Genomic DNA, 27,282 nt, shown 5'->3' with positions numbered 1-27,282 from the left:
AAAAATCCACCCAAAGCCACCTCAGCCATCAGTCTAGTTGCCCCTTTGAACTTCATATGCCTTCCTCTGACTGCCAGGAAATACCAAGTCTTCAAATGCTCTTAGAACCAGTTTTCTCTCCTGCTTGGTCCTCATTAGTGGGTTGAGTAGTCTTTGATATGTGCTTATTTTATATTTGTATGAGTCAAGTTTTTAACTTTTTGAAAAGAATATATATGTATCACACACTACATATATACAAAGTATTAATTTAAAGATTCATGGAGCAACACTTTTTCTTCTGGCAAAATTATCTGTACTATTTTATTCTCTTCCATTTTATTAATAATAATTCTGGCTACAAACCACTAAATCTGGTCTCAACCTACAGTTTCAAAAAGTCCTGCCATGGCAGGCTTGGGGTGGATGGGGAGAATTATATCGTTAATACCTCCAATATGTAAATATTTTGTTGGATCATTTGTTTTGCTCTCAGGCAGCAAGCCCCTGTGCTAGCCACAATTTGCTCTCCTGTCACTTTGCATTCTCTCCTCATCCAGCGTTGAGATACACAAATCTATGCAAGTTGCGTTTAGGCAAAGCAGCCACAAGTTTAACCTCGGCGGCAGGCACCATACCCTGCAGGGAGGTGAGGGACACGAGTGGCGAGTGGCGGTAGAGGACAAGGAGAGCTGGTTTCTGCGACTGGGAGGCGGGGGAAGTGAGTCTCCAAGTGTCAGAAGCTCCTCGACTTTGCTTAATTTTGTGTGTGTGGTATCAGGGCCAGGAACTGAACCGTGGACCTTGTATGCGGGAAGCCGGCGCTCAGCCACTGAATCATAGCGGCTCATGTAAATTGGCCTTCGCTGCGCTACCGCCAACTTTCCAGAGCAGGCGAAGAAGTGGCAGAAGAGCCCTGTGGGGCGTAGGAGGCAGAGATGGCCATCAGCAGAGCGCCGTGGCTCTCCCTACGGTCCCCGAGCCGTCTCCTGCCTTCGGGGTGGCCTGCCCTGACCGCGGCCCCGGGCGCTTCCAGCTGGAAAGGGGGGCTTTGCACGCTCTCTAGGTCCTGCTTTGGAAGGGGTGAGGACCGCAAAAGTGAGCGGGAAAGGCCCTGGCAGACATTTTCCCTCCTGCTCCGGGCAGTCGCTGAACTTGACCCCGCCCCGCCTGTTCACCCCCAGGCTGGTCCAGGCGCCGGGCACTCGGGATCCGGAGGCGCGGCGGGGCGAGCAGGGCCATGGCTGCGCTGCGCTGCGCGAGGCTGCGCTGGGCGCTGCTGGGGACGCGGGTGGCGGGTCCTGGGCTCCGGCCGCCAGGGACGAGAACCAAGGCCGCGCTCCCCGCTGCCCTCCCCGCGGCAGAGGCAGCCTCCGCTCCCGGAGCCGGGCCTGGCGTCCCGCGGCTGCGGAGCCCAGAAGAGCTTCCAGGGCCCGGGAAGCTGCGTTTCCTCTTCCAGCTGTTCGTGCAAGGCTACGCGCTCCAGCTGCACCAGCTCCAGGTACCCGGGCGGGGCATCGCGAACGGGATGGGGGTGAGCACCGGGGTGGAGAAGCAGGGGGTGGAGGAGACGCTGGACAAAGTGAAGGGCATGGGATCTTAGCTCAGGACCAAATGGATCTTACCGTCATAAATTGGAACTCTATAGGGGAAGTGCAAAGTGCAAGGAGAACCCTTTGAACAGGCCTATCAAGGGAATGGATCTGAAAAGCAACGGGAAGGAGGTGACCTGGAGGTTAGGTTGAAAGAGGACAACGGTTGAGAGAAGCGGGATCTGTCCTCCTACCAGAATGTCAGACGTGAGTGCATAAGCTGCCAGATGCTGTGGTCACACTGGCTACCACAGATTTTTCCAAAGGAAACAACTTAAGAAGGATCGTAGAGACTTCTTAGTAATTTGCAAGGTAAATTTCCCCTTAAAGAGGAAAAGATGTCACTTCTTAGGCAGTGAAAGCAAACCATAGACTTAAAGGGAAAGGTGCATTTTTGTTATTAAGAAGTAGATTTCCTGTAAGAAGGGCTTATCTAGTGGAACCCGGAGGCTAGGCAGGGGTGAATGGGTAGCCCACCGTCAAAGGAGCCTGGAGAGCCCCACCCTGAGCTAAGGTGGGCTGAGGTGGAGAGGTTTTAGGAAATGGAGCCAAGGGGCTCCTGAAGGATCTTTGTTCTTAATGACTATTTGAAAAACTTATCAGGAGCTGTGCTCCAGGCCCTGTTCCAAGTGCTGGGAGCCCTGGAGATGAGGTTCGCCCTCCTGGGGTTGAGAGGCTTCTTGGGAGAAGACAGAAGGCAGGGAGTTAAGAGCAGTTAATCCGTGAGAGAACTGGAGTGCCTGGGAGGAGGAACTGGCCAGAGGTTGCTGAGGGGGGAGAGAGGGCACAAGGACTGGTCCAGGGGGCTGGATGTGTGCCCTCCACAGGGACTTCCCATTGACAGTGACTGACAGAAGGCAGGCAGGCCTTGGGCTGGGATGGTAAGCCATGAGGTCACTTTGGGGATGTAGAGTGAGCTCAGAATGTGGAGGAGCCGCGGGGTCTGGTGGACTGTCCTCTGAGGTCCTGGTGGCTCGGGGCAGGTGTGGTGGCCATGGTCGGTTCTTGCAGGGGTGGGGTTAGGGTGGCACCCAAGGAGCACAGTCCAGGTTGTGGTGTGTGCATCAGGATGGACTGGACGGGACAGGGCCTGGGGGATGAGGGTCTGAGGGAATAGGGCTGGGGAGTGGCAAATGGAAGCTGGAGACGCTGGTCTGATGGAAGATGGAGAAGCAGGTTTCTCTTCCAGTCCAGAGAGAGCTGGCCTGGGTCTCGGGTACAAGGGAGGAAATGACTGTGAGGGTTGCACAACTGACCTCAGCCAGGGCTGCCTCCTCTACCTGGAGGCCGCCCTCTCCTCTGCAATCCTGGCCCCTTCCCGCGCAGTGTGGCCGGTCACAAGGTACTCAGAGATGGTTTAAATGACATTCTCTGGTGGAACCGGCTCCTCTAATCCAAGAAAACAGAGTCCTATAAAGTTTCCCTGCATGATTTAACCATGAAACCTGAGTACCCAGAGAAAGTCCAAGAGTGGGGACTGAGGATTTGTCAGCTTTTCTCAGGGGATTTGCTGGGCAGTTTTGCTCAGGGTTATTGCTAGAACAGTAACTACCATAGAGATTTGAAACAGGTCTATGAGGAGTCAGAAGCTGGAGAAAGCCAGAAACGGCTGGCCTTCTAAGGGGAGGCCAGGGCTGGTATTTAGACACCCTGGCTCTAGCCCTTCTACCCAGAGATCTTGGGTCACATGTACGGGGTGCACCATGAGAAATGCACCAGCCCTTCCCACTGCCTGTTGCTGGTGTGAGTTAATAAAAAACACAGTGGCTTCCATGTATGAAATTCAGTTAATATTACTGAGGAAGAGGGTCGAATTCAGTGACCCCTGTGTACTTGCTAGAATTCATTTTTGGGGAGCAGATGAGCTCAAGTGGTTAGTGCCTGCTTCCCAAGTACAAGGTCCTGGGATTAAACCCCTATATATCCTTTTAAAAAAAAAAAGTCATTTGATTCCTCTCAAATTGGCTTAAACTATACAGTAGACTTATGGGTTCATAAAACTGAAAAGTCTAATAATTGGATGCCTTTAGGTACACTTTGTCTAGAGTTCCATGATGTCATCAAGGTCACAGCTTTGTTTTTCTGCCCTTCTCTTGGTTTTGCTGTCTTGTAGACGTTTCTCCTTGGGCTATGGACCTCTGAGGTACTGAGGCTACGGCCAGCAAGTCCACTGTGAGAATCCACTGGCCTACAGTTTGTCCCCAAGTCCTGGGCACAAGTCTTGGGCCTCCCTGTGATTGGGTCAGCATGCATCATGTCTTTACCCCCAGCCCGTTCTCTGTGGTCAGGGGAAGTGCCCTGACTCCCTGCCTGGGCCCAGGTTAATTGCTCATCCCTGAACTCTGCCTGTCTGGAGCCTCAGTTCTGGTTTTCAGGTCTTTCTCTTTTTTCTCCATGTCATATGTGCTGGGACTGGAATGTTGAAGGTGGATGTTTAACTGCATGTTTGGTGCCATGGCTGGTTTCCTCAAACAAATGGGCATCTTTCTCTCTCCAGGTGGAAAAATTGGGCTCCCTCACAACATGGTGGTCTCAGGATACTCGCGCTTCTCACGTGGTCCAGCTTCCCCTGATTAACGTCCTAGACATAGAAAGTGTAAGTTGCCAGTTTCTTTAAGTCTAGGCCTGAACACTAGCACAGGGTCATGTTCACTGTACTCTGCTGGTCAGTCCAGTCACAGAGCACTCCAAATTCTAGAAGTGAAGACATAGATCCCCACTTCTTACTGGGACGGGTGTCAAATAATTTATGGCCAATGGAATCCACCACATCCTCTTCCTAGGATCCAGGAATCTGGGGAGAGAAATTCTAACTACGTTAGTGAACTGCTTGGTGCATAGGGACCCAGAAGTACAGCAGCAGAATCCCGTGAAGGAAATGCATATAGGCCTTGGAGAGAACTGGTGGAATGTGCTTCTCCAGTGCCAGTCCATTACATTAAGTAACGCTGTTCTTGGATAAAAGACATAAAAGGGATAAATGCTGCCAAAGGATTGCCAAAGTCTGGCTATGCTCTTTTGGATTTTGTAAAAACCATCCCATTCTGTTACCACATTCTTTCTTCAGTTTGGCAATACCATGGATTAGATGGTATTTCTTCCCCAGGACTCAAGTTACCATCAAGTCTTCCAGAGATAATCCTCCACTTAACTTGACTCAACTAGAGTGTTTTTCAATCATATCTGGCAGACATTTACAGGGGATTTTTTGTGTGTGGTGGGAAAAAGGGTTGGGGAGGGGAAAGGGCAAAGGACAAAGGGCAAAAGAGAAGGGGCGGGGGAGGGAAGCAAAATATAACAGAACTGGTTACACCGCCTTCAAGTCACAGGAATGGGGAATGTGGCATTACATATCAAGGCAAAATGTGGGCCTCTTACAAACAGCAATTTTGCTGCCAGAATCTATCTAACAGATAAGCTAGTGTGTTGACAGAGATATTCACAAATATTCAAGATAACATTACATGTGGCTGGGGAAGATTAGAAAGGCTGAAATATAACTCGGTAGGGAAATAAATAAAGTATGGTGTATGCTTACAATGGAACTCTGTGCAACCATTAAAAATAACAGTGGCATACTTGTATGTACTCAGGTCAATTGATAGTCAAATATGGGAAGAAATCAATGTGGAAAAACTTCATAATAGCCATCATTTGTGAATAAAGAGTCTCAGATATGAAAGTGTGTGTGTGTGTTATAGAATATGTATAAAATATCTCTTGAAGGACCCACAAGAAATTGGTAGCATGGTTGGCTCTTTGTAGGGGTCTTGAGTCTGGAGGTGAGAGGTAGGAGGAAGTCTTAATTTCCTTACATATCCTCTTGTACTCTTAGAATTTTAACCATGTGTATATATTTATAACCTTTTGCAATTAAAAAAAAATGCAATAGCAAAAGAATTGAGGGCAGAAGATAAAATCATGGCTGACCATAAGCCTTCTGGTCCAGCATCACATACTGGGGTCTTCTGATGCCCTTTCCTAGCTGTACCTTATTAGCCTCCTGGTCCTTACTTTGGTGTCCACCTCTGAGTCCACATCCTCATTTCAGCTCTGCATCCATTACGAACCACCCTCTCCCTCTAGCCCAGCCGTGTCTGCAGACAAAGGTGTTCTCAGCTTAGCCCCTTCTGTGGGGAGGGAGAAGGGGGAATGTGCTTCCTGGTTTTCCTGAATGCCTCTCAGGGCATCCCAGGAAAAGCCTTTCCTTGGAACACTCTGGAATCTTACCCTGCCCTTCTCCCATTGTTTGTCTAGATTGAAACACCAAAATGAAATCTTATTATTCAATTATTTGGTATCTATCCTTGTTATTTATGAATAGCTCTGTCTTCTTGCTTAAAAACTTACATTTTTCTGATATTTAAATTATGACTGCACACATGCACAAAAATGTTTTTTACAACTTTGGGTGCCAAATAAAAAATTAAGAAACATTAAATGCTCATTAATAAGATAAATAAATTGAGGTCTATTCATATAGTGGTTATAATGAATACACAAAATCTTTAGGTATCAAGGTGAATAACACAAAAATAAAATGATATGTAGAATACATACAGAAAGAGGAGTATCATTTTGAACAATGAAAATCACAGGGGAGCAGGCATAGCACTGTGGTTTTTCACCTGCTTCCCATGTAAAAGGTCCCAGGTCCAACCCCAGATACCTCCTAAAAAATAAAAATAAAAACAAATAAAAAAGGAAAATCACATAAATACAACAGGTTATTAATGAATACATATATATGTAGTTAAATTATATAAATATTGACAAGAAAGATAAAATTCAAATTTAGAAAATTGGTTGCTCTTGACTGGAGAAGGGTGAAATGGGAGAGTTTGTATCTCATATCTTTCCATTCTTAATTAAGATTTGAGGCAAATATGACAGATATCAACATTTCTTCATACTGAAGGTGGGTACATGGGAGTTTGCAATGGCATTTTCTGTATTTTTTCTATACTAAAGTTTTCTTAATGAAAAATACAAGTAATCCTGCTCATCATGAGCAAGTTGGTACTACTAACTTGGTCTGGTTTTGGAGGAAGAAGAAACTGGAACTGCTGCTAATTATTTAGTACATCCTGCCACTAAGGATTCACTGGCAGGAGAGGGCTGGGATTAAATCCCTGATGACACTGTGGCTAGCCCAACTTGTCTTTCCTTCCCTCTGACCGCAAATGGGCCTTCCTTCTCACATTTGTCAGCATAGGCAAAAGAGTGGCGCGTGCCTGGAGTCTCACCTCTCCTTCTGGTCATCCAACTGAGGGCTTTTAAGGGCAGGTTTGTTGACGCTGACAAAATCGTATTTGGCGATTGTGTTCACTTTTGTCCTCAAAGCTATTTCCTTGCTGTGTCTGAGCTTCTTTGCTATCACTAAGTTAACCAGGTCACTAAATGGGACAGTGGAATATAAAAATATAGTATCAGAATTGTCGGAAGATGGCGACAGACCCACAGGCAGAGCTGAATGCTCCCACAAAAACAATGGAGAAAGAACCAAAAGCTGTCCCAGGGGCCTGCTTTGGGGGTCAGCAGACCAGGACAGTGCCACACAACTCCCAGGAGGGTGAGGGACAGAGAGAAAAAAAGCCAAAATGACAAACAAGAGTTACCAAGCCCCCATGGTAACCGGGAAGGTCTCCCCTCCCTCACCCCCAAGATGTTAAGCTGGGGTAAAACCCTGGCTCACTGCAGCCCACTGAGAGGAAAACGGTCATCTTCCTCCTTGTCAGCTGTTTCAAGGGAAAAAGGAGGGGAGGTCAGGGTGCTTTTCTTCAGTGAATTCAGCCAGAAGAACCTGCTTTGAATCTCTGGTCTGGAGATTCAACACAGGAACATAGGAAAGCCAAGACTGAAACACCTCAGTGGAGAGGTGCACTGACTAGGGCTATCTGCTGACCTGTCTGGAAATGGCATTGACAAAAACTGTTTACACTCTCTATGGCCACCCCCTGGGAGAAAATCTGTGCCCACTAGTAAGTCCCTGGCCCAATTCTGAAAACTTAAGCTGGGCAATTTTAAAGATTGAGAATATGTTAAACCAAATATGAAAGAAGAGCTATGAAAAAAAAATAGACAAGAGAGAAATTAGCCATATGAGTAAATTCACCAACATAGTCAGATGTCTAGATATCAGCAAAAAATTACAAGAAGCCATGTTAGGAAACAGGAAGAGATAGCCCAGTCAAAAGAACAAACCAAATATCCTGAAGAGATACAGGATTTAATACAATTAATCAGTAATAATTACATAACTCTCCTAAATCACTTCAAAGAATTTAAAGAAAATATGACTAAAGAAATAAAGGATATTAAGAAGACACTGGGAGAGCAAAATAAAAAAAAATTTTTTTTGAAAGCCTGCAAAGAAAAGTCACAGACCTTGTGGGAATCAAAGACACGATGGATGAGATTAAAAATACATTAGAGGCACAGAAGAGCAGAGTTGAATTGCTTGAAGACAGTATTAGTGATTTCAAAGACAGAATATATGAACTGGAAAAGACAGGTGAACAGAAAGAGAATGGAAAAAATGGAACAGATTCTCAAGAAATTGAATGACAACACAAAACACACAAACATTTGCATCATTGGTGTCCCAGAAATAGAAGAGAATGGAAAAGGGGAAGAAAAAATATTTAGGGAAATAATGCCTCAAAACTTCCCAGTCCCTATGAAGGACATAAGCATCAATATCCAAGAAGGACAATGCACCCCAAACAGAATAAATCTGAATAGACCTACCCTGAGACACTTACTTTGCAGAATGATAAATATCAGAGATAAAGAGAGGATTCTGAAAGCAGCAAGAGGAAAGAAAAGCATCACATGCAAGGGAAACTCAATACAATTAAGTGCTGACCCCTCACCAGAAACCATGGAGGAGAGAATAAAGTGTGATACGATTTATCAAGGTACAGAAAGAGAAAAACTGCCAGCCAGTTTTTATATCTGGCAAAGCTGTCCTTTAAAAATGAGGGAGGAGGACCACCCAGCCCCCCAGGACCCCCTCGCTTTCTTTCCCCAGGCCCCAGAATCCTCTCGACCTGCACAACCTCCTTGCAGTGCTCGTCTATGACAACTGCTGTGGGTAGAGCAAGTCGTCACTGTCGACCTCCGCCATCTTGTCTCCTTCACCTTCACAGAAGATGGCGGAAGGACCGTATTGTGGCGAGAGAGGAGAGGCCTGCGAAGAGGCGCCGGGTGCCTTTACAGGGCCTGCCCCACTGTCAGTGGCCCCACTAGGCCCCACCCCACCCAGCTCTTGCTCCTTTGGTCCAGGCAGATCCGGGCGAGCTCACAGCCCATTTTTAATTGGTTGATGCTTAGGCCCAGGAAGCCTAGGACTGGGATATCTATAACATCCCACATGCCACTGTTTTTGCTGCAGACTTGCAACACTTACTCTTCAGTTCATTGGACTCACCCAGGACAACAAACAAGGACAACAACCACCTCAAGGAACAGAGAGAGTCTGCAACTGCAAGCAAGATAGTCCCACCCATCTGCCCCATGGGATCTAAGCCCCCTCTCAATTAAAGGTGGAGTGAACATCACCATCCCAGTATCCTCAGGATTGGGGAATGAATGATGGACTACAGTAGACTTACCATTAATCTACTATAGACTTTTAGTGATTCTAGCAATAGAGGAACTTTTATCATTGATGCGGAGGCAGTGGCCACTGGTGGTTTTGAGGGGAGAAACAGGGAAAAACAGGTGTAATTTGGGGGGCATTTTCAAGACACAGGAATTGTCCTGAATGACATTGCAATGACAGATGCAGGCCATTATATATCTTATAATAACTTACAAAAATGTGCAGAGAGAATGTGAACTATAATGTAAACTATAATCCATGGGTAATGGCAATGCTCCAAAATGAGTTCATCAATTATAATAAATGTGCCATACTAATGAAGAATGTTGTTAATATGGGAGAATGTAGGAAAGCTAGGGAGCGGGACATATGGGAAACCCCTATATATTTTATGTAACATTTATGTAATATAAGCATCTATTTTTAAAAATTAAAAATTAAAAAGATACTGATCCCTGGAAGAAGCAAGCCTAATGATCTCTAAACCAGAAGCCAATAAATTCTTATTAAGCCAAAAAAAATGAGGGTGAGCTCAAAGTCTTCACAAACAAATAAACACTGATAGAATATGTTGCCAACAGACCTGTTTTGCAAAGGATACTACAGGGGGCAAAAAAAGGGCAAGACATTTGGAGAAGAATTTAGAAATGATGTTTTTAGGAAGGGTAAACTAAAGGATAAGAAGACAAACAATAGAACAATAGAACAACAGAACTGAAGGACACAATGGATGAAGTGAGTAATGGCTTTACAGTAATAACACTGAATGTTAATGGATTAAATTCCACAATCAAAAGACATAAACTGACAGAGTGGATAAAAAAATATGAGCCATCTAAATGTTCTTTCCAAGAGACCTACCTCAGATGTAAGGACAAAACTAAGTTAAAAGTGAAAGGTTGGAAAAAGGTATTCCATGCAAATAGTAACCAAAAAAGAGCTGAAGTAGACCAGATGAATGTAAAATAATGACATTATAGTATATGAATAATAATTACTTAGTGCAGCTGGCAAATTGTTCCTGTGATCAGCATTCTGTAATTTTTTTCATATAAAATAAACACTTGCTTTTAATTGAGGAGGGCTGGACAAGAGATATTTTTTGGATACTTCATTGTTCTTTAACCCTTCCTTATTACTACTCTTTAAAATAATCTATCCAGATCAATAATGATATAAAATAACCACTGTTGAACAAGTTTTTGAGTTTTTCTGCCTCATAAAATTATTTTCTTAAGATTTATTTATTTATTCCCTTGCCCCTGTTGTTTTGCAGTCACTGTCTGCTTTCTGTGTCCATTTGCTGTATATTCTTCTGTGTTTGCCTGTCTTCTCTTTAGGCAGCACCGTGAACCAATCTTGGGACCTTCTGGAGTGGGAAAAAGGTGCTCTATCTCTTGCACCACCTCAGCCCCCTGGTCTCTTGCATCTCTTACTGTCTCCCCTCTATGTCTCTTTTTGTTGGGTCATCTTGCTGCACCAGCTTTCCACTCAGGCCAGCACTCCTGTGTGGGCCAGCACACTGAGCAGGTAAGCATTCTATGCGGGCCAGCACTCCACATGAACCAGCTCTCCGCTTGGGCCAACTTGCCACATGGGCCAGCTGGACCTCCTACATGGTAGACAGGAGCCCAATCACTTGAGCCACATCTGTTTCCCCATAAAATTATGAGTTGGAAAATTGTTATCTGCTGTAATTCATTCCAATAAGATGTGAAGAATTTCCAAATAGGAATCTGATTATTTAGAGAAAATTATGGCTTAAATGGAAATTAAATAATTAAACCAATAATTTATTTCATTCTTAGAGATTATTATTTCCAATACAGCTATAATATAAAACTTAGAATTATGTTATAGTTATTTTCTATTATATTTGAATTATTCTTTACATTTATAGATGTTTGTTACTATGCTATTTATTAATATTTTTTCTTCAACCCCCCCTTCCCCTCCCCTGCCCTGCTGTTTTTGCTGTGTCCATTTGCTGTGTGATCTGTATCTATTTCTCTTGTCTTCTCTTCTTTTGCTAGGATTCACCAGGATTGGGGACTCCTGATGTGGAGAGAGGGTCCATGTCAATTGCACCACCTCAATTCCTGGTTTCTGCTGTGCCTCACCTTGACTCTCCCTTTCATCCTTCTTTTGTTGAGTCATCATCTTGCCGTGTGAATAATTTCCATAGGCACTGGCTCACCACATGGCACTCGGCTTGCTGCATGGGCACTCTGCTCACCACACGGACACTGGCTCGCCACACAGGCACTGGATCACCCACAGGAACTTGACTTATCATGCAGGCACTAGGCTTGCCATGTGGACACTCGTGTGGGCACTCAGCTCACCATGTGAGCACTCGGCTCACTATGCAGGCGCCCACTTGGGAACTCGGCTTGCCATGCAGACACTCACCACATGGGCACTTGGCTCACAGCATGGGCACTTGACTCTCCATGTGGGCACTGGCTCACTGCACAGGCACGCTCTTTCTTCTTCTTTTTCACCAGGAGGCTCCAGGGATAGAACCCGGGTTGTCCCACATGTTAAGCAGAGGCCTTATCACTTGAGCCACATTCACTTCCCTTAATATTTTTTATAATTGATTATGTTAAATCTAACCTGGCCTTGCCCTCTCTTTTACAATTTGTAATTTTTTTCTATCTATTTTCTATTTATTTTACAATAAAGTACTTTTTAACAACTAAAAAAAACCAGTCCATTGATTATACAACTTTGAATAGATCATATAGTATGTGAATATATCTCAATAAAACTGCTTAATAAACATAAATAATTGTGCAAAAATAGCCAGAAATAGCAGTTATGTACATCAGGGGAAACAGAGGATTTAGAGGTGAAGAATTTTCTTGTTTGTTTGTCTGTTTTTTGTTTATTATTGTTATTGAAATAATGAAAATGTTTTAATAATTATTGAAGTGATGAACACACAACTGTGTGATTATACCAAATATCATTGATTGTACGCTTTGAATAAATTGTATGCTTTATTTATATGTATCAATAAAATTGATTTGTTTAAAAAAAAGTCAGGTTTGATGGGTCTAACTAAAAGTTTTAAAAGCCTCAGTATCAAATAGTATACCGATGCAAAACCAAAATTTAGTTCTCTCTCTGTTGATGTAATAAAGTTTTTTAAACCATTAGTCTGTTTTAGAAGGTTGCAAAGAATTTTCTTCTGAATAATTGCTATATAGAGAGAAAATCTGTCTCATCAAAATGCTTGATGTACTTTAAACTTATGCTCTTAGTGGTTTAAGGAAAACAAGTCTTCTCACTTTTTTTTTTTTAAGATTTATTTACTTATTTCTCTCCTCTTCCCTCCCACCCCAGTTATCTGTTCTTGTGTCTATTTGCTGTGTCTTCTTTGTCCGCTTCTGTTGTTGTCAGCGGCATGGGTATCTGTTTCTTTTTGTTGTGTCATCTTGTTGTGTCAGCTCTCTGTGTGTGCAGCACCATTCCTGGGCAGGCTGCACTTTCTTTTGCCCTGGGTGACTCTCCTTACGGGCATACTCCTTGCGCATGGGGCTTCCCTACATGGGGAACACCCCTGCGTGGCACGGCACTCGTGTGCATCAGCCCTGCGCATGGGCCAGCTCCACACGGGTCAAGGAGGCCTGGGGTTTGAACCACGGATCTCCTATGTGGTAGATGAACGCCCTAACCACTGCGCCAAGTCCGCTTCCCAAGTCTTCTCATTTTTAAGGGAACATAATGTTCAAACCTAACAACTTTTACCATTTCGCTTTATCAAAGTCCAACATGAAAAGTATCTTATTATTTGAAACTCTAGCAAAAGATTCGTGCTTTCACCTTTAAAAAAGGAAAGTAATAAAAAAGTAATTAAAAAGTTAATTTGATATGTTATAAGTTAAATGAAAAGTGTTTAAAAGGTGTTATAAAATTAAAAGGGATTTTCTAAACTTCTTTTAAAAATATAATATCAGTTTTATGTTGTGCTGAGGAATTTCAGGGGATTTTAATGTTCTTTGTTTTTGTTATGTCTTTTTGAAATCACTTTATTGAGATGTAATCACATAGCATACAATTCACTCATTTAATAATTAAATGGTTTCCAGTGTATTCACAAAGTTCTGGTCTTTTCTGACTGGCTTTTTTCACTTTAACATGTTTTCAGTATTCATCCATGTTATAGCATGAATGAGTACGTCATTCCTTTTTGTTTGAAATAATATTCCCATGTATGGATATACCATATTTATTTATTCATTCACCAGTTGATGGACATTTGGGTGGGTTCTGCTTTGGGGCTCAGCACCACTTTCTGAGTTTTCAAGGCACACACAACTCAGTGCTGCGCTTCCAAATTTCTCAGGTTACCAACCTTTTGAAAATCTGAAAACTATGTTATTTTTCTCCAGAAAAAAAAAATTCTACACATATTGCATTGCATGCTATTTAGGCCCTCCCCCTCCCTCTCAACCCAAGCCTGTCTGTACACCTCTTGTCTTGCAGGCAGATCCATGCGTTTTCACACTATGTGCAATTTCGGTAATATCTACCACGGGCTTCCTTGGAATACCAACCCTTGACATATGGGCTGGCCACGCACACCTATGAGGCAACTAGGGGTGCAGTTTCCTTGTTTAACTGAGGAGGAATTGTTAGGACAGTGCTTACAGGACAGGACTAGACCAAGGCCTGAATGCTTCACCAGTAAAGAGACAATGAACCACTTTTAGATGTGAGCAGTTTAATACTCACATAGACAGGAAGAGAGGATAAGCCAAAGTTATCAGCTCCCCAGGAAACCTGTCCCACCCACCAAAAGGCCATATGTAAATAAACGGGGCCAGTGACTGCAACAGGAGTTGTGGGAAACCCTGTTGCTGAGGAGCCACTTCTAGAAGGCAGCCAAGCCGTTTAACACTCTGCAGCTCTGTTCTGAAGGCACTAAGACAGAAAGCACCAGCCTCATCAGACCCCAGAAGGTGATGATGAGAACCTGTCTCATGGCAGTGCCTCAGAGGAGTTGAGAGACCTCCTCACCAGCGCCCCTCCTCACCCAGAGGATCATGGGTATTCAGTTGTCAAGCCTTAGGGAGGTGAGATTCCAGCCTTCCCCTGTGTGTGCACCTGCAGGCTGCACGGGGTGCCAGGGCAGAGCTGCTTCCTTTCAGGGGACAAAGTGACAATGCTTGTTAATGTACAGCCTGGAGCTAGAACAATGTCTCCTGCCAAGTAGTCCCTGACCCCTCAGTTGATACCACTGGCTGTGAATGACTGCGCTGAGTTAAAAACACATGACACAGGGAGAAAGGCAAGTTTTTGTTCTATAATAATTATCTTTGTTTACAAATGTGACAGAAATATGAGTTACGTGCTAAATGTTTGTGATGACCTACTGCATTTAAGAGAAAATGCCATTTAGGCTAAGGTAAACTAATTTACAGAAGTAATACATGTTTATTGTAGAGAATTCAGAAAAGAGAGAGAAGCAAAAAGTAGACAATTCAAATATTCCATAATCCCATCACTCAGCATATAGTACAGTACTTTGCACACCAAGGTACTTAATAAACATTTGTGAAACAAGTGTGTAAATATACATTCTCTTTATTTAAGAAAGCATTGCCTCATCTTCTGAATAGGCTTCTACATTTACCCATCCCTCCCATGTATCAAGCATATATATTTTTAATAAAAATATTATATTTCTATGTTGTAACTTGCCATTACTATTAAAAAATAAATATGAATATCTTTCTATAGCAATAAACACACTTCTATAATGTAATCTTTAATGGCTAAGCAGGTCTCCATTGTAGGGAAATAATTTACTCAACTCTATAGTTCTACATTTAGATTTTAGATTTGACTTTTTGGCAGAGAAATTTGCTCAATATATCTGTCATCGTATATCCTGTACATCCTCAATTATTTCCTTGGAATAAACCACTAACATGATGATAAGCATAATAAAAAATGCCCCTGGGTTATCTCAGGATCAACACAAAAGTTAAATACCCCAAACTGGCATAGAATTATGTGACAAACATCTGCTTCAGAATGTCCCTATCAGGACGCCAGACCCTGAAAACTCAAAGAAGCCCCTAGTTAAACACACCTAGCCCAACTAAAAACAAAACCCGCTTATATTTACCCACCCTTATAAAATGAACCCCATCCCTGTCCAATAAAACCTAGCCCACTTCTTTCTGTTCATGAAACTGCCCACAAACGCCCTGGCCTCACAGGTATTTTTGTTTTTGCAGGCAAACATTTTCTTCCACTGCAGCCAAATTGGTGTCCTGAATAAAATGCAATAAAAGGTAAACTGCAGCAGGACACCAAGTTGTCTTTAAAAAAAAAAAAGTTTATTTTATTTATTTCTCTCCCCTTCCCCCTCGTTGTCTGCTTTCTCCATGTCCATTTGCTGTGTGTTCTTCTGTGTACACTTGCATTCTTGTCATTCAGCACCGGGAAACTGTGTCACTTTTTTTGTTGCATTATCTTGCTGTGTCAGCTCTCCACGTGTGCGGTGCCACTCCTGAGCATGGGCAGGCTGTGCTTTTTTCACATGGGGCGGCTCTCCTTGCGGGGCACGCTCCTTGCACATGGGGCACCCCTACTCGGGGAACACCCTTACGTGGCACGGCACTCCTTGCACACAGCAGCACTGTGCATGGGCCAGCTCACCAGACAGGTCAGGAGGCCCTGGGTATTGAACCCTGGACCCTCCATATGGTAGGTGGACACTCTATCAGTTGAGCCACAACCACTTCCCCCAAGTTGTCTTCTGACAATAGAATTGTGGTGGCAGAATATTTTGTTAAGTTCTTCCATTTGTATCAACAAACCTCTCCATAATTCATAAATGCAGTAGTTTTTCACAACAGAGGGTATATTAGTCAGCCAAAGGGGTGGGTGCTGATGCAAAATACCAGAAACTGGTTGGTTTGTATAAAGGGTAATTTTGGGGGGTAGGAGCTTACACATACCAGGTCATAAAGTATAAGTTAATTCCCTCACCAAAGTTTATTTTCACATGTTGGAGCAAAATGGCTACCAAAGTCTGAGAGGGTTCAGGCTTCCTGGGTTCCTCCTTTCCAGGGTCTTGCTTATCTCTGGGTTCAAGGTTCCTTTCTTCCAGGGGCTGGCTTCTCTTTCCTCTGTGGGCTTACTTCCTGGGACTCCAGCTTAAGGCTTCAGTATCAAACTCCAACATCAAAACTCCAACATCAGGAAGGGAATGTGGCTCAACTGATTGTGGAAGGGAATGTGGCTCCAGTGTACCATATGGGAGTCCTGGGTTTGCTTCCCAGGGCCTCTTTGTGAAGCAGGCTGGCCCATGTCCACAGAGAGCTGGCAGCCCACACACCATGGAGAGCTGGCACAGCAAGATGACGCAACAAAGGGAGACAAGAGACACAGAAGAACCCACAGCGCATGGACACAGAGAGCAGACAGCAAGCAAGCAGCAAGGGAGGAGGATAAATGAATAAAATAAATCTTTAAAACAAAACAAAACAAAACTCCAACATCAGAAACCCTAAACTCTGTCCTTTGCCGTGCCTTTTATCTGTGAGTCCCACTCACCAAGAGGTGCGGACTCAATGCCTTAATGTCATGGCCCAACTGAAGTGCTAATCATAACTTAATCACACCCAGGAACAGACCAGATTACAAATAATCCAATATCTATTTTTGGAATTCATAACCATATCAAACTGCTACAAAGGGCATTACTACTTTTACAAAATCTCTGTAAGTATCAGTTGAAATGGTATACTTTGTGGTACGTAGTACATGCCTTTGCTTGTGAGACTAGCCTATTTTCCACATGTATTTACTATTTGCATTTATTGTTTTTTGAATTCCATGTTGTTGCCCTTGGATCTACTTTTCTAAGAATTTTTAAATATTTTTCATATGGATTTCAACTCCCTCTTTAAATAAGGAGGATATTGACTCTTTGACGTACCAAGTGAAAATATATTCCTGGATTGATGTTTTCATAACATTGTGTCATCAAATCAGCCTTTTCATTATGCTTTTTCACTTTGGGGACCCTACCTACCAAGTCCTCTCCCACCCCAAGGTTTTAAAAATAATGTATCCAGCCATGTGACCTTCTCATGTTTTTGTAATTTCTTTCTCAATCTTTAATCCATCTGGAATTAATTTATGTGCATGGCGTTATGTGGTCCACAGGGCACCAACCCTTGGCCAAGGGCTTTGCCCAGCAGGGCATGTACCCCAGCCTGTATGGAGCCCCCTCCTTCCAGAGTGGGCATTTTTCCCAAATGCCTAGTTCTGGTACTCTTAGGTTCTAAGTCTATCATGCCCCCCTCCCCCCAGAATGATTAACTAGTTGCTTTAATAACATTTGTTAAATTACTTACTGGTTCCCTGTTATCTGAGACTAGGTTTTGATGTCAAGAAACAGAACTGTCTGTGTTCTGCGAGCCCTTGCTCTACTGATTATTACCTTTAAATTTATGTAAGTCTTTCTCGGTTTTGTGCTCATTTAGAGCTGCACTTATTCTCAGCCACGCAGGTTTCTGTTGCTTTTTGGAGTCTCATTCTAACTGCGTGTCAAAAGCGAGGAAGCCCTCATGTTTCTGTTCACGCTTTCAGAAAGCTGCTCACGGCCTGCTTGCTGCTGCCAGGAGGAAATGCATCCTACTTCCTGTAGAAAGGCAGTCTCCACCAGTTAGTTCTTCTGAGAGCAAAGAAACCAATGAACAAACACCCCTTAAAGCCCAGGCTGGGAGCTGAGCATGGCAAGGAAGATTTGATCTGGTCCTCTTTCTCTTTGATCCGCATAAGAGGACACCTTGGACTCAAGGAAGGACCAACTCAGGGAGAACATCCCTCAGTGCCTTTCCCATCTCTCTTTTCCATGGGCTGATCAACAGCAGGTTGTTATGGAGGCTCCGTGCTTTTAAAATTCACAAATTTTAATCGCACAAGTGAAACATGAATCCCTTCTTGTGACACTTTAACAATATAAGAGAAGCAAAGATTTCCCTTCATAGTCCGTCCATTCCCTACCCACCCCTCTGTAATGCCTGTTTCCTGTGAGTCCTTCTCCCCACCACTTCTTTCTCCGTCTCTCTGGTAGTCTTTGTATTGTCCGTAACTTTTTTTTCTCCACTTGATTGACAGCTGACATATATTTGTCGAGTGCCTAGCAGCGTGTCACGCGAAGTGCGATGTAATGAAGAAGGATGACCTGGTTCCTGCCCTCAAGGAATTTTCAATGTCTAGTCCAAGAGACAAGACATACGCATGAAATAATTAGAGAACAATTTAGAAACCTAAGCAATCGAATACTCAACCGCGTGGGTCGCACAGCGGGATGTAAATGCTCCAAGGGCTGGCTTGGCCCGTTGCATTCACTGTTGTGCCCCCAGCATCTAGAGCTGAGCAGGGTCTCAATTTAATGAAACAATCATTTGCACAGGCTCCCTTTCGTTGGGGTCTCAACGGGAGTGGGTCAGCCTTCCATTCATCCTGGAAATTGATCCCTGGGGGGCTCCATTCAGCACAGTGGTGCTTCGGAAGGACCCATCTGAGCTCCGGGGCTCCGGGGCTCCGGTTACGACCTAATTGCAACCTTACAGACCCAGCACATGTCTCTCAACAAGTATTCAATGTCTTTCTAAAATAACTTCTTACATAAACAGGTTCTTACCAAGCTCCACCAAGTAAACTAACTGCAGGAAGGTAGCTGGAAGGGGGAGGGCAGAAGCGTGTCCTAGGAAAAAGGGGACATGTCCCAGAAATCTCCAAACTGATAGGGGAGAAATGGTGCCTGCGGCTTTGGATTCCAGGGAAGAAGCTGCTATCTGGGTAAAGGGATATTTGTCCACTCTTTTAAAACCTACCTTTTTTTTTTCCTGATTCTGACTTCATGATAGAAAATTTAAAGAACAAATCAAAGCATAAAGAAAAATTTTTCTGAAATAACCCATTTGTGTATTGATAAAAATATCACATGTAATTTTCTTGAACTTAGAAGAAAAAGAAACCAAATTCATAAAAATGCTCCTTCAAAATGACATACTATTTCTTAAGTAGAGTCCTCAAATTTAAGAATTAAAAGACATTTGAAGAGTTGGGGTTATTGCAAAGGTTCTCAAATAGGGGTAATTTTTGGTGGCCACAGCTGGGGGTGGGTGCTAGTGGGGAAGCCAGAGAGGCTCCCAGCCCCCACTGCACGGGGCAGCCTCCCACAGTGAAGAAATGTCCAGCCCCTGAAGTCAGTAGTGCCATAGCTGAGAAACCCTGGGGTACTGTTATATTTACTATGGTTTTTTTTAAAAGGGCCTGTTTGTTTCCAGTTTATAGGACAGAGTCAGTTTCCTCAAGGATCAGTGGAATAAGTGGTTGAGAGCATAACTCAGGCAGGTGGTCTGAGTTTGAATCCTGACTCTACTACTTACTAACAATATGACTGTGGGCAACCTCTCTGGGCCTCAGTGTCCTCGTGGTAGGGTTAAAATCGTGGTAGGGTTACACTACCTAACTCGGCCGTCATGGGCACTGAATGAGCTAACAAGTAAAAGGCTGGGGTCAGTGAGTATTTGCTACCATTATTATTGACGTCTTAAATGAACCAAACTGGAAACATTAGGATAATTCTTTTAGAATAATATCTTTTAGGATAATTCTTCCAGGAATTAATAGAGAAAAGTACACCTGTAAGTGAAATATTTCAGAAACAGATGTTTTAAGGAAAATAAACAAATATCAGGTAAAAGAAAATGGATATGTCTGGGGCCCACTTATAAATCTAAGGAGTATCTATATGAATTCACAAGTTCGGCTGGGCTTTTGTGCCCTCTGGAATTGCCTGATCAATGGTTCATTAACTTATTTCAGAAAACAATCATTCTTTTCCCTTAGGATAAACATCATTGAATAGGTAATGCATTCAGAAATCAAAACAAGATCACTATATATATTCTTTTTTTTTTAAAAGATTTATTTATTTATTTAATTCCCCCCCTCCCCTGGTTGTCTGTTCTTGGTGTCTATTCGCTGCGTCTTGTTTCTTTGTCCGCTTCTGTTGTCGTCAGCGGCACGGGAAGTGTGGGCGGCGCCATTCCTGGGCAGGCTGCTCTTTCTTTTCACGCTGGGCGGCTTTCCTCACGGGTGCACTCCTTGCGCGTGGGGCTCCCCCACGCGGGGGACACCCTTGCGTGGCACGGCACTCCTTGCGCGCATCAGCACTGCGCATGGCCAGCTCCACACGGGTCGAGGAGGCCCGGGGTATGAACCGCGGACCTCCCATATGGTAGACGGACGCCCTAACCACTGGGCCAAAGTCCATTCTTATTCTCACCAGTGGCACCTTCCCCACCTTTCTAAAGGTAATTACTTTTGTAAGTTTCTTATGTAGTCATCCAGTGTTTCTTTATAAAAGCAAGTATAAATAATGTATATTGTTATTTTGTTCCCCCTTTTATGCAAAAGATGTCATATTTTTAAAATCTCTTCTGGATATTATTCCTTAATGGTGCACAGGGAGCTTCTTGATTCCTTTTTTAAGCAATATACTATCTCATTATGGGGATATATCATATTTTGCTCATAAATTCACTTGTAAATTTTATTAAAATTGTCCTGTATATAAGGTTGTATCATTAAGACACCCAGCAGAAACTTGTGAATGTGCTTATTTGCTTCCAGAATCACCGTCAACCACAGACCATCAACATTGTGGCATGCTCAAAATCATATCGTGTAGCTTACTTCATATTTGGGCCCTGAGATTTTTCTCATTGAGCATTTTGTTTCTCCTGCAGTTTCTAATTGCTTCTTTTTGTTGTTGATTACAAAAGACATTTGTCTTCATCTGGTTGAAAACAAGCCACAGTTAACTACCTGGACTGGATTTAACTGCTAAGAAACAGAAAGGGCCATAGTCATTCTTCCATACCTCACCAAGGGTCTCAGTTGCCCTAAAACCCTGGACCCCAAATATCTACACCTCAACATACTTCAGCTATCATGATTTTCTGAAATCTCACTTTTCTAGGAAACTTGGTTCCATCAAATAATCGTTACCCCCAATATTCTAAGTACTCATGTGTCCCATGGATCCTCAGGCCATACCAGTGCCCTCTGCCCACACAGTGTACTTTTTCTCAGCCCATGTGCTCTGGAGTGGCCGTCAGACCTTCCCACATGCCATTTCCTCTCTCCAGGTACCTGCCAGCTGGGCCCCACTTATTTGGCTTTGGTTGAACTCCACAGATGCTGAACAAGGCCAAGTATGGTCCAATGTGGATAACCCAGAGAGACCCATAAGTCCGGGTGAACCTGGCCAGTGCCCAGCTCCTGGAGCAAGTGATGCGTCAGGAAGACAAGTACCCGAAGCGGCAGGACATGGTGGATTGGAAGGCACACCGGGACCTGCGGGGCCTGGCCTATGGGCCCCTCACCATGTGAGCCGGGACCTGGCCTTAAGGGGCAGGAGCAGTGGGCACTGGGTGACCAGTTGGACAATGGGCAGAAGGGGTCTCCCTGCATCCTGTGGTCCTGATACTTAGAAAGCAGAGGTTGAGATGGGCTGAAGCCCAGGCACCATTCATTGGCTCTTCCTATAACAGGCCATGTGGCTTAGGACAAGTGAGTAATTTCCCCTTCCTGGGACTTGTGTTTCTCATCTGTGAGGTGGGAGGTGTGGACTGGAGTATCTCCGGGGATCTCTAAGGCTCTTTCTGGCTCCATTATGGTTGAAAAAAGATCAGCTCAAATCACAGTAGAGCATATCTGTTTATAGCTGAAAACCATCATTACCTATTAGTTGGAAGCATTAAATTTAAATATGTTCTTAAATTATGCACTCATGTTTCTTGGCTACAGCTTTCATGTACGCTCTCCAAACATGGGGATAGCTCTAGGTCACAGCTGCCAAATTATACCTTAAAAAGTGAAGATTATTTGGCGATAATGAACTGAGTGATGGGCTAAGTATATTGACTTGACTCATATGCCAGCTGAAGTAGGTCATTGGACATCATTACAGGTCAACATTCCCAATGCCACAGATTGAAATTGGATATATTCTGGGCTTCTTTTTACTATAGTATGGCAGCAGACCTCAAAAACAATGAACAACTTTATTTTTCCCTAGTTGCTTGACATCCGTGTTTTAGTCACTTCTTCAGGTGACAGTCATACCTGTACCTGTGATAATAAGTATATGCTTGTGACATGCCAGGTCTCTGGAGATGCTCTTTACGTGGATTATTTCATTTCATCCACACAATAAGTCCATGAAGAAGATAATATTATTTTCCCAATTTATGGACAAAGAAGCTGAATCCTAGTGAGATTCACATCACTTGCCAGAGGTTACACAGCTAATAAGGGATGGAATGGATTTCTCTGAAAAAATAATAGATCATTATTGTAGAAATTCCGGTAATAAACAAAATATTTAGTCTCCCTCTCCCCACTCCAATCCCATCCTCCTACATGACCAGAGTTAATAGTTTGATGCATATGCTCCTCAGTTTAATTAGTCACATGCAGATCTACATATTTCTCTGCTTTAAAAATAAGGACTTAGTTTGCTTAGAAAAGGTAACAGGTTGGGGGACAGCTGGGGGCGCCCTCGGAATGCTAAGACGCTGGCAAAGAAGCCTGTTCCCCCCCAGGAGCATCCCTGCCTAACCAGGGAGGGGGCCCAACCGTCTCCTGGGTGCAGGGGCAAGAGGGCCTGGGCAGCAGCTGGTGGGCCCTCCTGCGCCCTTGAGCCACTGCAAATGAAGGCATGGAAATCCAGGACCTGAGCACCCAGGAAGTGAGCCTTTATTCCTCTATCTCCTCACTGCAGGGCTGGAACCACCCAGACACCCTCATCTCCCATGGAGAAGATTCCAGAGTTGTATAATTCTCAGAAACACAGTCCACTTAAGCATTCATCACCTCTGGGCAGTGATCTGAGAGCTTAATCACCTGAATGATCATACACGTCAGGGCCCTAGAAATCCCCGTGTTAGAGATGGGGAAGCTGGGACCCAGGAGGGTCTGTCACTGAAGGTCACTCACCAAGAATTCCCGACTTGTGATTTGACCTCTGCAGTCTGATTCCAGAAGCCCACTTTAACCCCTTGGTGGTGCAGCAGTGTGATTCTGTAGGTTTGTGATTCTAAGAGTCCATCATTCAAATTTTGATGATCGCATAATCCTAAATTCTAGGAATCTGATTTTTGTAGCCCCCCATAGAGATCTAAGAGTGAGATGACCATTGGATTCAGCACATCATATGCTTACACTCAGTCTTCTTCTCCATTGCCCTGCAGGGAGGGGCATGACTGGTATAGGCTGCGCCAGGCTCTGAACCAGCGGTTGCTGAAACCAGCAGAGGCCGCGCTGTATACAGACGCACTGAATGAGGTGGCCGACGACTTTCTGGCTCGATTGGACCAGCTGCGGGCACAGAGCATCTCAGGGGGCCAGGTGCCCGACATGGCTCAGTTCCTCTACCAAGTGGCCTTGGAAGGTACCCCCACTGGGGAGGAGGGCTGGGGTGGGAATGGGATTCCCTGTGCCTGGGCGCCTCCTGTTATGACCTGGGTGCATGGCCCCCAACCTTCTGCCCTGACCAGCTATTTGCTACATCCTGTTTGAGAAACGTGTCGGCTGCTTGAAGGAGTCCATCCCTGAGGACACTGCGGCCTTCATCAGATGTGTTGAGAGCATGTTCTGGAACTCGGTCTATGTGACCTTCCTCCCTAAGTGGACCCGGCCCCTGCTGCCCTTCTGAAGGTGATACCTGGGCGGCTGGGACACCATCTTCTCCTTTGGTGAGGCGTCCCAGACTAGAGCCAAGAAGAGTTGGGGCATGAGCAGTCTCTCCCAAGACCTTCTCCCTCATGCTTCCAGCTGCCAGGGTGGCTCTTGGTCCATGCAGGTCGGGAGTTAAACCTGGTTCTCTCCACCCTCCATTGTGCCCCCTGCAGGGAAGAAGCTAATTGATGAGAAAGTCAAGCAGGTTGAGGCCCAGCTGCAGGAAGGAGGCCAGCTGGGGTCCAGGTGTCTGGCTACCTGCACTTCCTGCTGACCAGTGAACAACTCAGTCCTCAGGAGGCCATGGGCAGCTTGCCCAAGCTGCTCATGGCTGGAGTGGACACTGTGCATGAGGGGAACCAGAGAGGACCCCAGGGACACCCAGCTCTGGTCCCCATTAACCCCCACTGTTCGTGACCTGTCTTCAGGTGCCTGCTTCTCTGTCCGTGACATGGACACAGAGCTGGATGGAAAGCAGACGGGTCTTTCGGCCCAGCTGAGGTGGGAAGGTCCTTTCATGAGGGGGAGTCCACTGCCTCTTCGCTCTTTCTGATGGCTGGGAAGTTCCATCTCACAGCCAATGCAGCTCCCTCTTGCTGAAATTTAAGCCCACTTCTCATTTTATCCTCTGGAGAGTCACAGAGCTGTCCACAAGCTCCTTCTTTCCCGGGGGCCGCCGGTCTTTGGTCATGTTGGATTGCCCTTGTTGCCCCCTCCTGAGGGTAAAGCGTGGACCGTGTGACACTGATACTCATGCTGCTTAGCTCGGAGGTCCCCATGGACCCGTGGCTTTTCCTATCACGCTGGTGGCACATGGTTTATCGCCTTGTGTACCACCCACTCACAGCCCCTCCCACTTCCCAGCTGGCCTCGTCGGTAGAAATCCCCTCACTTCATCTCCCCTCACTTCATCTCCCGCTCTTCCTCCCAGACATCCAACACGCTGACGTGGGCGCTGTACCACCTGTCCAGGAGCCCGGAGGTGCAGGCGGCTCTGCACGACGAGGTAGTGGGGGTGGTGCCCACCGGGCAGGTGCCCCAGCACAAGGACTTTGCCCAGATGCCCCTGCTCAAGGCTGTGCTGAAGGAGACCCTGCGGTAGGATGCTGGCGCGGGAGGGAGGGGAGACATCAGCGATGGGAGTGGGAAGTGGGGGCTGGTGTGCTGGGGTAGGGATGGGTGGACTGGGAAGAGGGGATCTGAGAGGTGGGGCAGATGGCGGGCACCTGCCCTCCTGGGATGTCGAGACAGACCCTGAACTCCCTTCTCCCCACAGCCTCTATCCCGTCGTCCCCACAAACTATCGGGTCATCATGGAAAAGGAAATTGAAGTGGGTGGCTTCCTGTTCCCCAAGAACGTGAGTGTGGTGGAGAGCCCGGTCCCCCCACCCCACCCTAGGTTGGCCTCAGCTCACGTGCTGCCCGTTCCTCCTCTGCAGACCCAGTTTGTGTTTTGCCACTATGTGATCTCCCGGGACCCCAGCACCTTCCCTGAGCCTGAGAGCTTCCAGCCCAGCCGCTGGCTGAGGAAGAGCCAGCCTGGTGCTGTAGGGGTCCAACACCCGTTTGGCTCCTTGCCCTTTGGTTACGGGGTCCGGGCCTGCCTGGGCCGCAGGATTGCGGAGCTGGAGGTGCAGCTACTGCTGGCAAGGGTGAGGAGGAGAGACTGGAGGGGAGCGTGGGCCAGGGAGGCTGAAGCAGTTGGAGGTCGTGGGGAGGTGTGTGCAGAGGGGGCATTGGGGGAGGACACAGACTCTCACCACCCCATGTGCCTCTCACCCCCCAGCTGATTCAGAGGTACCAGGTGGTCCTGGCCCCTGAGACGGGGGAGCTGCACAACATGGCCCGCATCGTGCTGGTGCCCCACAAGGTGGGGCTGCGCTTCCTGCAGAGACAGTGCTGAGCTGGGCCCCTGCCTTCCTGGGCTTGTGCCAGATGTCCCCGCCCTGGTTCTGCCACAGCTGTGTCTCCGGTGAGTTGTGGAGGAGGAGGCTGCCTCTGCAGGGTAGGAGGAGCTCCGCACACCTCCCGTGGAACCTGGGGTTTGCCTCTTTTGTCTGTGTTGAGCATCTGCCTCTGAGATGAAAGGCCCTGTCCTGTCAGCATTGCTACCTTGGAAACATACAGAATAAAGTGACTGTCATTGATTCGAGGGGACCTTTGTCATTCTTTGTGGTGTCCCTGCACCTGAACTCCTTTCTTGATTGGGCAATGCAGTCCCCCCACTTAGGAATCATGGTGGGAAGCAGAGCCACCTCCCTCCATGTAAACTGAGATGGTCCACTGCTTCCCTGGGACACACAGGGAGACTTTAGCTTCATTTGGTGTTGGCTAAGGGTCAGTGGGGTAGAAAATTCAGCACAATTCTCAGAACCTCAGAGAGACACCATAGCAGTCAGATTTAGTTATAGAGAATAGAAACCACCCTCTTTTCAAGAGAAGGAGCTCACCCATGGGAAAGAGGTGCTATCAACATGGCTGGAAGACGCCTAGAACACCACCAGGGCCCTGACTGGGCTGGGCACTTCCACGTTGGCCTCAGTCGGGGGTATGAGGAGTCTGGGGGCTCCTGCCACAACCAGGGGCTCCAGCTCTCCAGGTCTCCCTACCCAGGCTGACGAGAAAAAATGAAAAGGAAAGGTAAAAACGATGCTCCCTTCCTGGCTCTCTTCACCACGAAGTCACGAGCTCTGTTCGGGAGCTCTGCTCGGGAGCTCTGCTAGTGCCTCCTGCCTGCCCCTGACCACAGAAGCTTCCCTATGTCATATCCATCCTCCAAATCCCTGTCACATCCATGCAAGGCGTAGAACCTCAGTTCTACCTGGCACTCTTACTGCAAGGATGTCTAGAGCTTTCCAGCCTGTACAGTACAGGCAGTGAAACAGACGGGCAGAGGGTTAATATTGAACTCTGATGTCCCATACCACAAACTGAAGTCAACAAATCCCTTCCACCTACAGCCTCTACCTCGGTTATAAATTTCTGCTGCATCGTTCAAAAATAAAGTTGAATTTCTAAGACCTCTGTGGATTGGTATTTGAACCATTATAAAATGGCGTCATTGCTGTAATTAAATCCTTCAGCCCTCGAATATGAGTCCAAAGTGCTTACTGAAGTTTACAATGTCCATCACGCTCTGGCACCCTCCACCCCCGCGGACACCCTTCCCAATGTGAGTCCAGTATCCTTGAGGTTCCCGAGCACATTATGCTCTTTTGGTCTCAACACTCTGTACTTGCTGTCCCCTCTCCTTGGAACATGCTCTTTGCCAACTGCCATGTCCTCCGAGAGAATTGCTCTTCCCTAGGACTTGGC

At 45.6% G+C, this 27,282-nt stretch overlaps 1 pseudogene; it reads left to right on the top strand.

Annotated features, from left to right (window-relative positions):
• Nucleotides 1–705: 705 nt before the first annotated feature.
• On the top strand, nt 706–26,114 carry LOC101413702 (sterol 26-hydroxylase, mitochondrial-like; annotated as a pseudogene).
• Nucleotides 26,115–27,282: the final 1,168 nt, after the last annotated feature.

This window comes from Dasypus novemcinctus, chromosome 7, assembly GCF_030445035.2.
Source record: "Dasypus novemcinctus isolate mDasNov1 chromosome 7, mDasNov1.1.hap2, whole genome shotgun sequence".
NCBI lineage: Eukaryota > Metazoa > Chordata > Mammalia > Cingulata > Dasypodidae > Dasypus > Dasypus novemcinctus.
The sequence above is the reverse complement of the archived record's forward strand: the minus strand, read 5'-3'. Positions and strand labels throughout refer to the sequence as shown.